The sequence below is a fragment of the Ictidomys tridecemlineatus genome, chromosome 14 (genome assembly GCF_052094955.1).
Source record: "Ictidomys tridecemlineatus isolate mIctTri1 chromosome 14, mIctTri1.hap1, whole genome shotgun sequence".
Lineage (NCBI taxonomy): Eukaryota > Metazoa > Chordata > Mammalia > Rodentia > Sciuridae > Ictidomys > Ictidomys tridecemlineatus.
The window spans coordinates 62,168,627-62,180,345 of NC_135490.1; the positions used below are offsets into that span (position 1 = coordinate 62,168,627).

At 46.8% G+C, this 11,719-nt stretch overlaps 1 long non-coding RNA gene across 6 annotated transcripts in view; it reads right to left on the reverse strand.

Annotated features, from left to right (window-relative positions):
• Positions 1-8,287, reverse strand: part of LOC144370447 (uncharacterized) — a 42,894-nt gene extending 34,607 nt beyond the window's left edge. For 2 of the 6 annotated variants that reach the window (XR_013430417.1, XR_013430416.1), the window contains exon 1: positions 8,049-8,251. This is a non-coding gene — a long non-coding RNA (uncharacterized LOC144370447). Of the gene's footprint in view, positions 1-8,048 lie in introns of all 6 variants that reach the window. The other 4 variants (XR_013430420.1, XR_013430418.1, XR_013430421.1 and 1 more) reach the window with 4 other exon arrangements.
• Positions 8,288-11,719: the final 3,432 nt, after the last annotated feature.

Sequence of the window (11,719 nt, forward strand, 5' to 3'; positions counted from 1 at the left end):
CCTATGTTACCCCTATTTATATATTCTCCATGCTCCCCTCCACCCCCAACAAAAAAATAACCATAGCTTTTCTAGCCCCGAGCAAGAATAAGCATGTCATTTTCCTATGTTCATATATATGAATACACCGCCAGTGAACCTCCACGTCATGTTCAACTGCAAGAATGGGATCCTAATTAGAATAAGTCACACTCCATGTATGTATAATATGTCAAAATACACTGTACTGTCATGTGTCTCCAAAAAGAATTTTTAAAAATAGGCACTTTGTTAAATATTGACTGGATTAAATCAAACTTGTCAAAAACTGCATGCCTATAATCTCACTGGCTTAGAGAGACTGAGGCAGGAAGGTTGCAAGTTCAAAGCCAGCATCAGCAATTTAGTGAGGCCTCCCTAAGCAACTCAACCAAGACATCATTATCCAAAGTACGTGTACAAAGACACAAATTGGTGTGAATATACTTCGTATACAACCAGAGATATGAAAAAGTGTGCTGTATATGTGTAATATGAATTATAATGCATTCTGCTGTCACGTATAAAAAGTCAATTTAAAAAAATGAAAAAATAAAAAAGAGGTTAGGGATGTGGCTCTGTGATAAAGTGCCCCTGGGTTCAATCTCTGGTATATTAAATAGATAGATAGATAGGTAGAGAGATAAACAAAATGTGTGTGTGTATATATACACACACACACACACATACACACACATATACACATATATACACACACACACATATATACACACACACATACACACACACATGTAGTCCCTTGTTCAGGTCACAGTTTTCATCATTATTGTCATTACAATAGGCATATATTTCATGAGGCAAGTCCACCATGGTTGGTTCTAGAAAAAAAATCCATGCATGTATAAGTTCTGGCAGATCTAGAAAGAGCTTCTATATAACACATCCATGCACCCCATAACAATGTTGTAGTCAGTGATGGTCAGCATATATGACAGTGCTTCTAATAAGAATATAAAATCTCTATGGCTCAGTAACATCATAGCCATTGTGACATCCTAGCTCAACACACATCCCTCATGTGTTTGTGGTGAAGCTGGCATAAAAAAACCTACTGCACTGCTAGTCATATAAATGCAGAGCACTTAAAATTATGCACCATAATAAAAAGCTGTTTCTAAGTTATGTATTTACTAAACTACTTTTTAACTGTTATTAAGTTTGCTGCAAAAGACTATGCCCTGTCACACCCACAGCAGCTTCACGCATCTCATGTTTACAGTGAGGGGCCCCGTGGAGTGGCTGACTTCTATCACCTACATCTGGGTACACACACTCTGATGTTCACACAGCAAAATCGCTAATGACTCAGTTCTCAGAACATGTCAGGTCATTCAGGGACACATGACTGTACTTCAGGGAAGGGAAGGAGGACAGGAATTTACTACACAGCCTTGGAAATTTTGCAAAATTGCCTTCTCTCCCCTCCCAACCTATACACACCCATGTATACTCACGAACACCCTCAGTCCAGATAAGGTGGTTCAGCCATAAATCTATCGTGGTGGGGCAAGAGGTTTTATTTAGCAATTACAGAGCTGTTATTGCTCAATTATCAATCCAAGGAGGGAGGGATCAGCTCACCATCTCCCTTATCTTGAGGCTCTGGTTGAGACACCTGTCAGAACTTCAGCCAGACAGCTGCCTTTCGGGTTTGTTATCTCAAAGGCCCTGCTGAGATGGGGCGGGCCCTGGGGCAAGGCAAGGCACCTCCAGACAGACTGGCCGTGGGCCCCCTCCTCAGATGGAAGCGGGTGTGGGTGGCTCCCAGAAGCGCCCCCTTAGACCAAAGGATTCTCCTTCACATCCTTATTCTTGGAAGAGGGGGCTACCCCACTCCAGAAGCCAGGAATCTGGTCCTTCCTGGGAAGCCCGGGGTCAGAAGCATTTTGCCCCTGGAGGTTCCTTAGAGAAAGGGGGTCAGTGTTCCAAATGACAGAATCAGAGTTATTATCCTGGGAATGAACTGTTGCATATTACTGTAAAGTTGACCAAATGTCTGCTATCCATCTTCTCATGTGTTATTATTCCACAACCATCCACGAAAGGCCAGCAGGGCAAAATGTCCAGCTCTGTTTTTCAGATGCATCACAATGAGATGAAGTGACTTGTACAAATCACACAGCTGAATAATGACATCTATTGTGGCACCATCTGAAATGGCCAGTAAAGATGGCAAGCCAAAGGTCTTCTCCTTTGAGCTTCAGAAGACAAAGGCAAATCTTGACCTGTACCTTGACCTGGCAAAGCCACCAGAGGAGTCAGCCCACAGATTCACAAGTCCCTTGTGGCCTTGGGGGAGGAGAGGGGTAACAGCCCTGCCTGAGACCTTCCTTATCCTCCAGTCCTCTCTGCCTTCCGGAATCCATGGAAGCAAAGTTTCAAATGACCACTGGAAGAGGGACCAAATGGAGAGCAGAATGCCACCCGCCACCCCAGCCCAGGCTGGTTTGTCCAGCTGAGAGGAACAGTGTAGCAACTCTCCTACCCAGGTGGTCAAGGATTCTCTCTTGGCTTCAGGAAGCACCTCTCTCCACTAGACTAAGGCCCCACGGGTTCATCTCTGCCCTCACCTTAGCCCAGGCTCCAGGGCCCTTCTTCTAAGTCTCCAAAGTCAGCAGGACATTTGCACATGGCTGCCTTACCTCCTTGCAGCCAGCAAGCCTTGACTCAGAAGTGTCCTGTTCCTCTGAGGGCCACACATCTGCATCCACTCCAACCTCAAAACCTCACATCGTTACTAAATCCTGTTCCCTCTCTGCACGTCCAGCCAACAAGTCCCATCAATACATTTGTAGTTCAATCTCGGTGTGTTCTACCAATGTTCAAGTGACCTACAGAAAGAGCTTGGTGGTTCTCTCAATGAGCAAAAGCAGGGGAGACCAGGAAGTCCCTTCCCCTCCTTGTCTGTTGCCCCGACTCTACACTTGAGCACCACGAGGTGGGAATTGGTGTCTCTTTTCCCCACTACCCTGCACAGAGCGCAGTCGGGGCTCACAAACTCTCTCTGCTCCCAGCACTTGGAATTGACAGTTCTCAATACCAGTCTGCTTTCCAGTGTTCCCCAAAGATGAGCAAAGCAACCAGAAAACAAACAGAAGGGGCAGCAGCGTTTTGTTTAGGAACCACCTTCACGCTGTCTGGCTGCTTTCCGTTTTTAAACCTGTCGGCTGGTTTTCCATTTTTAAACCAATCTGACTCCATCCATCCACCCAACCTTGCTCCCTGACAAACACCATCTGAACTGTGGACATGTCCATCTTGGTCCAGGTCAGTTAATTCAGGAAGCAGTGCCCAGCCCTTATTGCCCAACACAGGAGGCAAGTGGCATAAATTTAGGGGGTGGAAATCATGAGTCCCTGCATTGCCTCTCTTCTAACCAGTGGGAGAAATTTCACTGACGGGAAACAAGGCCCAGCTGCTTATAACTGGGGACGGAGGCTTCAAAACCAAACACACACTGAGGGCTGGGGAAGCAGCTCAGTGGCAGAGTGCTTGCCCAGCATGAGGCCTTGGGTTCAATCCCCAGCACTTGGGGGAGGAAAGAAACAACACCTGGGAGAACTGAATGTTTACTTCATACTGAAGTGTAAATGACTGCCAGCAGGTACTCTCCTGAGAGCTAACTGATGAGGACCTTCCTTACAAGGAAGAGAAGAGCATCTAGGGTCTAGGAAGTCTGAGCCGGGGGATTTGTGTCCCAGCTCTGCCTATCATTTATCTGGTGTCTTTTAGGAAGATACCAGATAAATTAAATCAATTTCTTTGAGACTGATTAACGAAGCTAAAGAATGGGACAATTCAACTAGATGGTCTCTAAGATCCTTTTAAGATCTGGCAGGCTGTGATTCAATTATTTCCATTTCAGCCTATTCAGTTTTGTATCCTTAAGCCAGCACAGTGCACCTAACAAGTGTTTATCATGAAGGCTCCTAAAAATTGCCATTGTTCAGCGCCTGAGTCAAACGCTCCCTCCCAGGTAGATTTATTAGTCAAGGTCATCACAACCTCCCAGGAGTAGAGAAAGAAACAGACAATGAATTCCTGTTTACAGTCATGAGTCACTTACTGCAAGGGGGCACCCGTTTTGAGCAACGATTTCATCATTGTGTGAACATCAGGGTTGTACCTCTACAAACCAAGCTGGCTACGACGTCACCAGGCAGTATAGTTTTGTGGCACCATCTTCATATGCATCATTGGCCAAAACGTCACTATGAGCAAATAATTTATGCTCCTTTTGGAGCAGCAAGAGTTGAGGGTTAGTTGACAGGAAACGAACCCCTGCAGTGGCATAGTAAAATCACAGTGGACCCTTAGATTCGCACAGCGATTTACCACTGGCCATCCTCTTTCCTACCCATAATCCAATTGGATCCTCCTTGAAACGGTGTGCAGTTGTACAAGAGTGATCATCCCCATTTTACAGACTGAGAAACCAAGTCTCAGAGGAATGGCAGGAAGTCAGTGGAAGCCAGGATTCAAACTCATATCAGGCAATTTGTCATGTTCCATGTCCCCCACCACCTCACTCTCTTTCCATCCCCAGTTCCAGACCCATAAGTGACCGAATAAAAGGCACAGGGAGGTATCCTGGAGGAAAACCTCAGCCCACGGCAAAGTGGGACAGGCTAAACAAACCTCTGTTAGCTCTGGCTCTGGGCTCCAGCCTCTCTGCCTGGCAGCAGAAGCCATCCTGTCCCCCTGCTGTTCACTGTTCCTCCTGCACTGCCTTGGCTGGGCCAGTGCACCTCCTCCATGGCTCTGGCTGCAGCCAGGTGGCCAGCTCCTGACCGCCTCTTGCCCCTACAGCTCTGTCCTTTCAAGGCCAAGTTTATTCTGGGGTCAATGCAAGCAAGAAAGCGGACAGAGATAAGGACGAAGCCAATCAGGAAAGAGGTCAGGGGTGGAGAGAGAGAGATAGGGAGGCAGGGGGGAGGGAAGGAAAAAAAAACAAAGGTGAAAGACGAAGGGAGGGAGGGAGGAAGGAAAGAAGAGAGGGAGGGAAAAGGAAGAGAGAAAAGAAAAGAAAGGAAGGTGGAATGAAGGAAGAGGAAGAAAGGAAAGAAAGAGAAAGCGGCTTTAATAACAGGGTAATTGCCCTGTTTAGGATTATAATCCACCAGCATTTCGCCAAACTTTGTGACACAGGATGACAAGTTAATAAGCCAGATACCTCACTGTGTGTGTTAAACAGACGCCTCGGCCTCCTTGTGCAGGGAGGCCGATAACCCCCCACCGCAGCTAAAAACTAAGGTAGAGGACAAGGAAAAAAAAAAAAAAGCCAGGTATGGGGGAAGAAAGCCAAGAAGGTGGAGAAACTGGTTATTTCTGTTGTCAAAATGGCCCCAGCAATAAATCACCATTAATAATACTGTCATCTTTCAAAGAAGCGCTCTGGCTGCCAAGGCCTTTGAAGTAGCAGCACCTATAATTTCCCACCTATAAAAGGTACCTTTGTGCATGTGTCACCCTGGAAGCCGACAGGAGCGAGACATCCAAGACTTCATAACTTCCCCACGCCCATCACGCCCATCCTGACAGGCCACCGCCCGGCGCCTGCGCACTGGCCCTCGCTCCCTGGCCCCTGGACCAGCCAGGCCAGCTTCGCTCTGAGAGGCCCAGCGGCTGGGAGGCTCTGCCACTGCACAGCTGGAAGGAGGGAACGAATGAGGAGCGCTAGGAGAAGCCAATATCTCATGACGGAGAAGAACCCAAGAACCCCCAAGAACAAAAGACTGGGGGAACTGAGTGTCCAGGCAGTAGCCCTAGAAAGGCTAGAAAGGTGGGCCTTAACACAGAGTCACCAGCAGAATCTCCCCAGCCCCTCCCGCAGACATAACTAGGTGGTCATGGGACCTAAATCTTTACCAGGCTCCCCCCGCCCCCCACCCCCAAAATTGCTTTTCATGTACACAAAAGTGAAAAGCACTGACCCAGTGTCCCTTTCCCTCCAGAGCCCCACCAGGAGTCCAGGAGCCTTGGAAAGACACACAGGCTGCTTCACCCAAGGTCACAGAAAGAAGAATAAATGGAGCTTGTATTAGTTAGCTATAGCTGCTACAACAAATATGACAAGTTAGATGGCTTAAAAGACAGTCCGGCAGGCTGGCTTCTTCTGAGCCCCTTCCTTTGACTTCTTAGACGTTCACCTTTTCCCTGTGTCTCCTGTGTGTGTGTCTGTGTCCTTAGTGCCTCTTCTTACAAAGATACCTGTTCTATTGCATCAGGGCCCACCTTAATGACTTCAGTTCATCATAAAGATCTATTTAAAGACCCTATCTGTTGGGTGTGGTGGCACACGCCTATAACCCCAGCAACTCTGGAGGCCGAGGCAGGATTACAGGCTTGCAGTCAGCCTCAGCAGCTTAGTAAAGCTATAAGCAACCTAGTAAGACCCTGTTTCAAAATTTAAAATTTTAAAAGTGCTGAGGGTGTTGCTCAGTGGTTAGGCACCTTGTGTTTAATACTCTGAATCATTAAAATATAAAATAAGGATCCTATTTCCAAATACCCTATCTCCACAGTCTAAGGTACTGAGGGTAGGATTAGGACTTTAGCCTAATGGAACAAAGGCCCCAAAAGCCACCAATCTGGCAACATCTGAAACTCTCATTTCCTGAACACTGAGATAAATGTTATTCTGGAAAACCCAACTCAGTCCTCTAATCCTCACTTCACCTGGGGGATGATTTGCCTCCAGATTTAAAATAGACCCTACTCACCCACATCCTATCCAAGGGAGGGTCCTCCCTTTTGCAATGAGGTCCTTTTGAATGTGACTTGGACTAAGAATCCCAAGGTGTCGCTAAAGTGAACACTTATTGAGCACCTACTATGTCCCCAGCACTACACTAAAAAGCTGGTATCATTACATCTGCACGTGTACACATGACAAAGCTGGTAGGTCATCTGTTCAAGGTCATCAGCTCGTAAGGGCCTAAGTCCTGGAGCCCAAGTCCTAGTGACTCCAAGTCCCATGTCTTCCTCCCTTATATTTTCGGCCTCTTCTCTACCCACATAGATGCAAAATGAACAAAGTTTGAGCTGCCTTTTAAAAACCTGGGGAGCTGCTGGGGGTTAAGAACAGGGGTGGATCATTTTAGAGGGGATTAAGGCTACTTTTATCTGTGGGGCATTGTTCTCAAATCGTGGCCATATGTTTTTATGTGTTTTATTTAAGCACACGTGTAGTCTATTGGTAGATATGCTTGCTTGCATGCATTCCTTCTAAGAACCAGCTCAGCTTCAAGTACCCCGGATCCCAACTAAGATCTACCACTCCCTTCTCAGTCCCTTCCCTCTCTGGGCTTGATTCCTCCTGTCAGTGAAAGGGTTAAGCTGAGGTTTTTCTACAGCCCCTTCCTTCACTTTCACTTTTGATTCTGAGGGAAGCCCTGAAGCAGAGAGAAGATGGTGAGAATTTGCCTAAAGGTTCGCTCCACCCCATCCTGGAAACCTTAAAGCTCAGCCCCAAAGCTTCCGTGAGTCCTGAGGCAGAAGAGCTCCAAGGCCTCCTGCCCCAGCCTCCAGCCACCTCCCCCTGGTCCTGCCCGGACAGACAGAGCACCAGCTCCCCAGCCAGCTGTTCGGAAATCCTCTGGTTGCACCTCATTTTCTCCACCAGCCTTGACTTTCTTGTGGTTGCATGGACACTAGAGAAGGCTGAGGGGGATCCTCTAAGGCTTGGGACCTTCTCGAGTTTCAGTGACCACTCATGATTCCCGGGACCTGGCTACTGTGCTGGGGACTGAGGTTTAGAAGACTTTCCTGGTGGACTCTCATCGCGGGGCTGTGAGCAAAGCCCTTTAACCTCTCCATTTCTCCTATGAAATGAGGGATGGGGTTCAAGGACTCCGGAGGGTGCTAGAGGCTCTAGGTTGGTCTCCCCTGCCTGCTCCCATCTACCCATGAGGCATTTCACAGCCACACAGGAGAAGGCCCGCAATACCTGTCACACACACACACACACATATACACAGAGGGACCACAGCCGCACAGCCTGCCCTCACCTTCCCGGGCACAGGCTCCATGTTCTCTCCCCTACCACAAAAATCCTCTCTGGGCCTCAGAAGCAGCTCCCAGGACTGGACTGGCCCTACCATGGCTCCTGAGAGGACAGCTTCTTGGCAGAGATGGGAGTGGGTGGAGTGGAGCAAACCAACCCTCTTCAGCTGCCCTGGGGCCTGACAGCCACCGGGAGAGATTTATGACCTGGACAGCTTTGATCCCAGCCTCTGATAAACATCAGGAACAGCCCGACCCTAAGCCTGGAGGAGAAGGTTTATGGGTTAGAATGTAGCCTCCTGGAGGAAGAGAAGCAGGAAGGCAGGACCCAGGTACAGGCTGGGCCCTGAAGGCCCAGGCACTGCCCTCAGCCTTCCCCTCTGGCGACAGCAACATAGGGTGGGGGCGGGGGGGGGGGGGGGGGGGGGGGCCGGCTCTGAAACCAGAAGCCACAGGCTCAGAGAGAGGTAAAGACTCTGTCAAAGGTGAGATTGGAGTAGGACTGGAGGGCATGGGCCCAGGCCTCTGAAATCTACCCCCCACTGGCTCACCTGTTCTTCCAAACATCATGGCCCTGGGTTTCTCCAAATGTAGACCAAGATAAAGCACAGGAGGGAGAAAGAGTCAGATAAGATTTGACCTGAGGACGGCCCATTCACCCAGCAGCCCCTGGGCTTTGTTGTCCCTGGTCTTGTTGTTGACACTGTTGTTCTGAGCGATGACGGAGGTGGTTAATTGCTTGATGATATTTCATCCCTGCCTCCTTTCAGAGAGAACAGAAGGTCAGGAAAACTTCATGGTGCTTCCCCTTGCCCTCTACTTGGCCCCTGGGAATAATAGGGAACCCGCACGCCCTCATGGAGCATCCCCAGTCTTAGCGATTGAAAAGAAACCCCAGGAACAAAGCTATCCCCACGTCCAAGGAAGGGCCAAAGCGCTTCAGCTGGATGTCACCACAGATTCATTGCCTAAAGTCTAAAGTCTCAGCCACCTCCACAAAAATTATTCCTGTCTGTACAGCAGCTTCTGTGATGGAGAACCCTAGGAGAACCTTCTGGAAGCCCTTCCAACAGGCAGGGTCTCTGCACTCAGGTCCAGAGCATGTACAGGAGACACGTCTCTGAAGTGATGCCCTAATAAACTCGCAGCTCTTCGTTGTGCCCAGCAAACCAGTCTGTGGTCCGCACATGCAGGAATAAATACGTATTTGTTGAGCACCAAATTGGATCTAATGACCCTGGCCTGTCTCACAGGGTCATCTTGAGAAATCGCTGATGTCAGACGATGATGGTGAGCAGCTGTTCTCCATTTGCACTCAACAAGAGAAAAGGGCCTTAAATTACAGCGGGAGGGATTAAGGTTAAACATTAAGAACAGCTTCCTGGCTGGGAGGCTTGTGAAACACTGTAATGTGTTACCCAGGGATTGCTGTAGACATTCCTTTTTCAATGAGACTTTAAAAAGGAAGGAGGTTGGTGATCTGCCCAGGAGATTTTTTTATTAGGAACTTTATTAGGTCATCTGGTCCATCCTCTTGGAGGCCAAGGTTTGGACTGAATGCCCACCAAGCAAGGTCTTTCTGGGCATAAGATGACTCCTGTAGTTTCTTGTCATCAAAAATATTGAAAAGCCAGGCAAAATGGTGCACGCCTGCAATCCCACCTTTTTGGGAGGCTGAGGCAGGAGGAGGATCTTGAGTTCAAGGCCAGCCTTAGCAATTTAGAGAAGCCCTAAGCAACTCAGTGAGACCCTGTCTCTAAATAAAATATTTTAAAAGGGGTGGGGCTGTGGGTGTGGCTCGTAGTTAAGTGCCCCTGAGTTCAATCCCTGGTACCAAAAAAAAAAAAAAAAAAAGGCCAAGAACTCCCCAGACACTTTGGACCAAAGGCAGCTTACCTGTTAACATCTGTCGTTGGTGAATAGGGGACCTTGATGACTTAGATGCAGAGCACACTTCACTCAGTGGCTAAGTGCGTGCATTTTGTGGTCTGTGAGCTATATGACCTTGAATTGATAGAGCCATGCTGGTAGTGTTGCTCTGAGGTTTACATGAAGACTTGTAATGGGGGCTGAAGACAGTAAGTTAACTGTCGTGATTACCTTCATCAATCACTGCAGCTTTAACAAAAAGAGCTTCACAGTATGGAGAACAGTGTTAATATACTGGGTTGTCATCTGCTTTACTACAGTCAGAGATAGAACTGGAATCAAACTCTAGGATTTTAACTTCCATAATATTTTCACAAGACTGACTGTTGCCAAGAATGACTAAGCATGTATATATCATTGGGAGAAATAATTGGGTTTTTTGTTTGTTAATCATAAGTGTAGAGTCTTCTCAAATACTAGTATTAAGAGCTGGGTATGGTGGTGCACGCCTGTAATCCCAACAATTTGGGAGGCTCATGTCGGAGGATGGCAAACTTAAGGCTAGCCTTAGCAACTTAGCAAGTTCCTAAACAACTTAGTCTCAAAATAAAAAAATAAAAAGGTACAGGGATGTATCTCAGTGGTAAAGCACCTCTGGGTTCAAACCCTGTGTTACCAAAAAAAAAAAAAAAAAAAAAAAAAGATATTAAGCATGTTGAGAATGATGTCTGATGGTCAGGATTTGGAATGTTTTTAATATATAGAAAGCTAACATTTATTGAGTTATTGAATATCTTCTGTGAGCTAACCTTGTACTATAAGATTTCTTTGTATTACATTGCTAATTAACATTTAATAAATTGGACTATTTTTTTTGTTTTAGAAGTTCCAACACATATATAGATTCATGTAACTGCTGCCATAGTCACAATTCAGTTTGATTTACCCTGAAAACTTCTTTTGTGCTGCATCATTGTATTTATTCTCTCTCTCATCCCAAATCCTTGGCAACCATTGAGCTATTCTCCATCACTGCAGTTCTGCCTTTTTCAAAATGTTACATAAATGGAATCATACAATATGCCACCTTTTGAAATAATCTCTTGTATTCAACATAAAGTCCCTGAGATTCATCTTCGTTTTCGCATGGATCAAAAGTTCATTGCTTTGTATTGAGTAGATTTCATTCCCATTGATATCATACCAGAATTTGACAAGTAGTAGTTTTTTAGAAGTTGCAACATGAAGCCTGAAACTATTATCTATGACCTTTTGTACTATGTTGCATTAAATGCATTGATTTGTCTGACTTTGAAAAAAAAAAAAAAAAAAAGAACTCCCCAGACCTTGCACAGTTAAAGAGAGAATGCAGAGCCATCAGTAGGCCACCAATTTGGGGCCCACTTTAAGCCTTTTCTAGCAGTGGTCAACTGTAACAACACAAGGGGAAATGCTGTTTCCAAACCCTTCGGAGACCAGATGGTCATTTTTCAGGGTAGCACCAAGAGAAGCCTCCCCAACCCCAGTGTCAGGACCTCAAGTCAAGTGGCAACCCCCAGGACGACAGGGCCACCCCTGACATTGCCAGGGCTAAGAGGTCACTGATTCTGATGAGCAGGAGTGAAAGAGAAATAATACCATAACATATTATTGCCAGTGGAGCAATCTGCCCATTTGACAGATAGGGAGACTGAGGCCTGGACCTGGGCCAGTGCCTCCACAGTGACTATGTATCAGACCTGGGACTGGAAAATCACAACGAAGAGCCTGACTTTACCCCTCACCAGCTCTGTGACCTTAAGCAGTT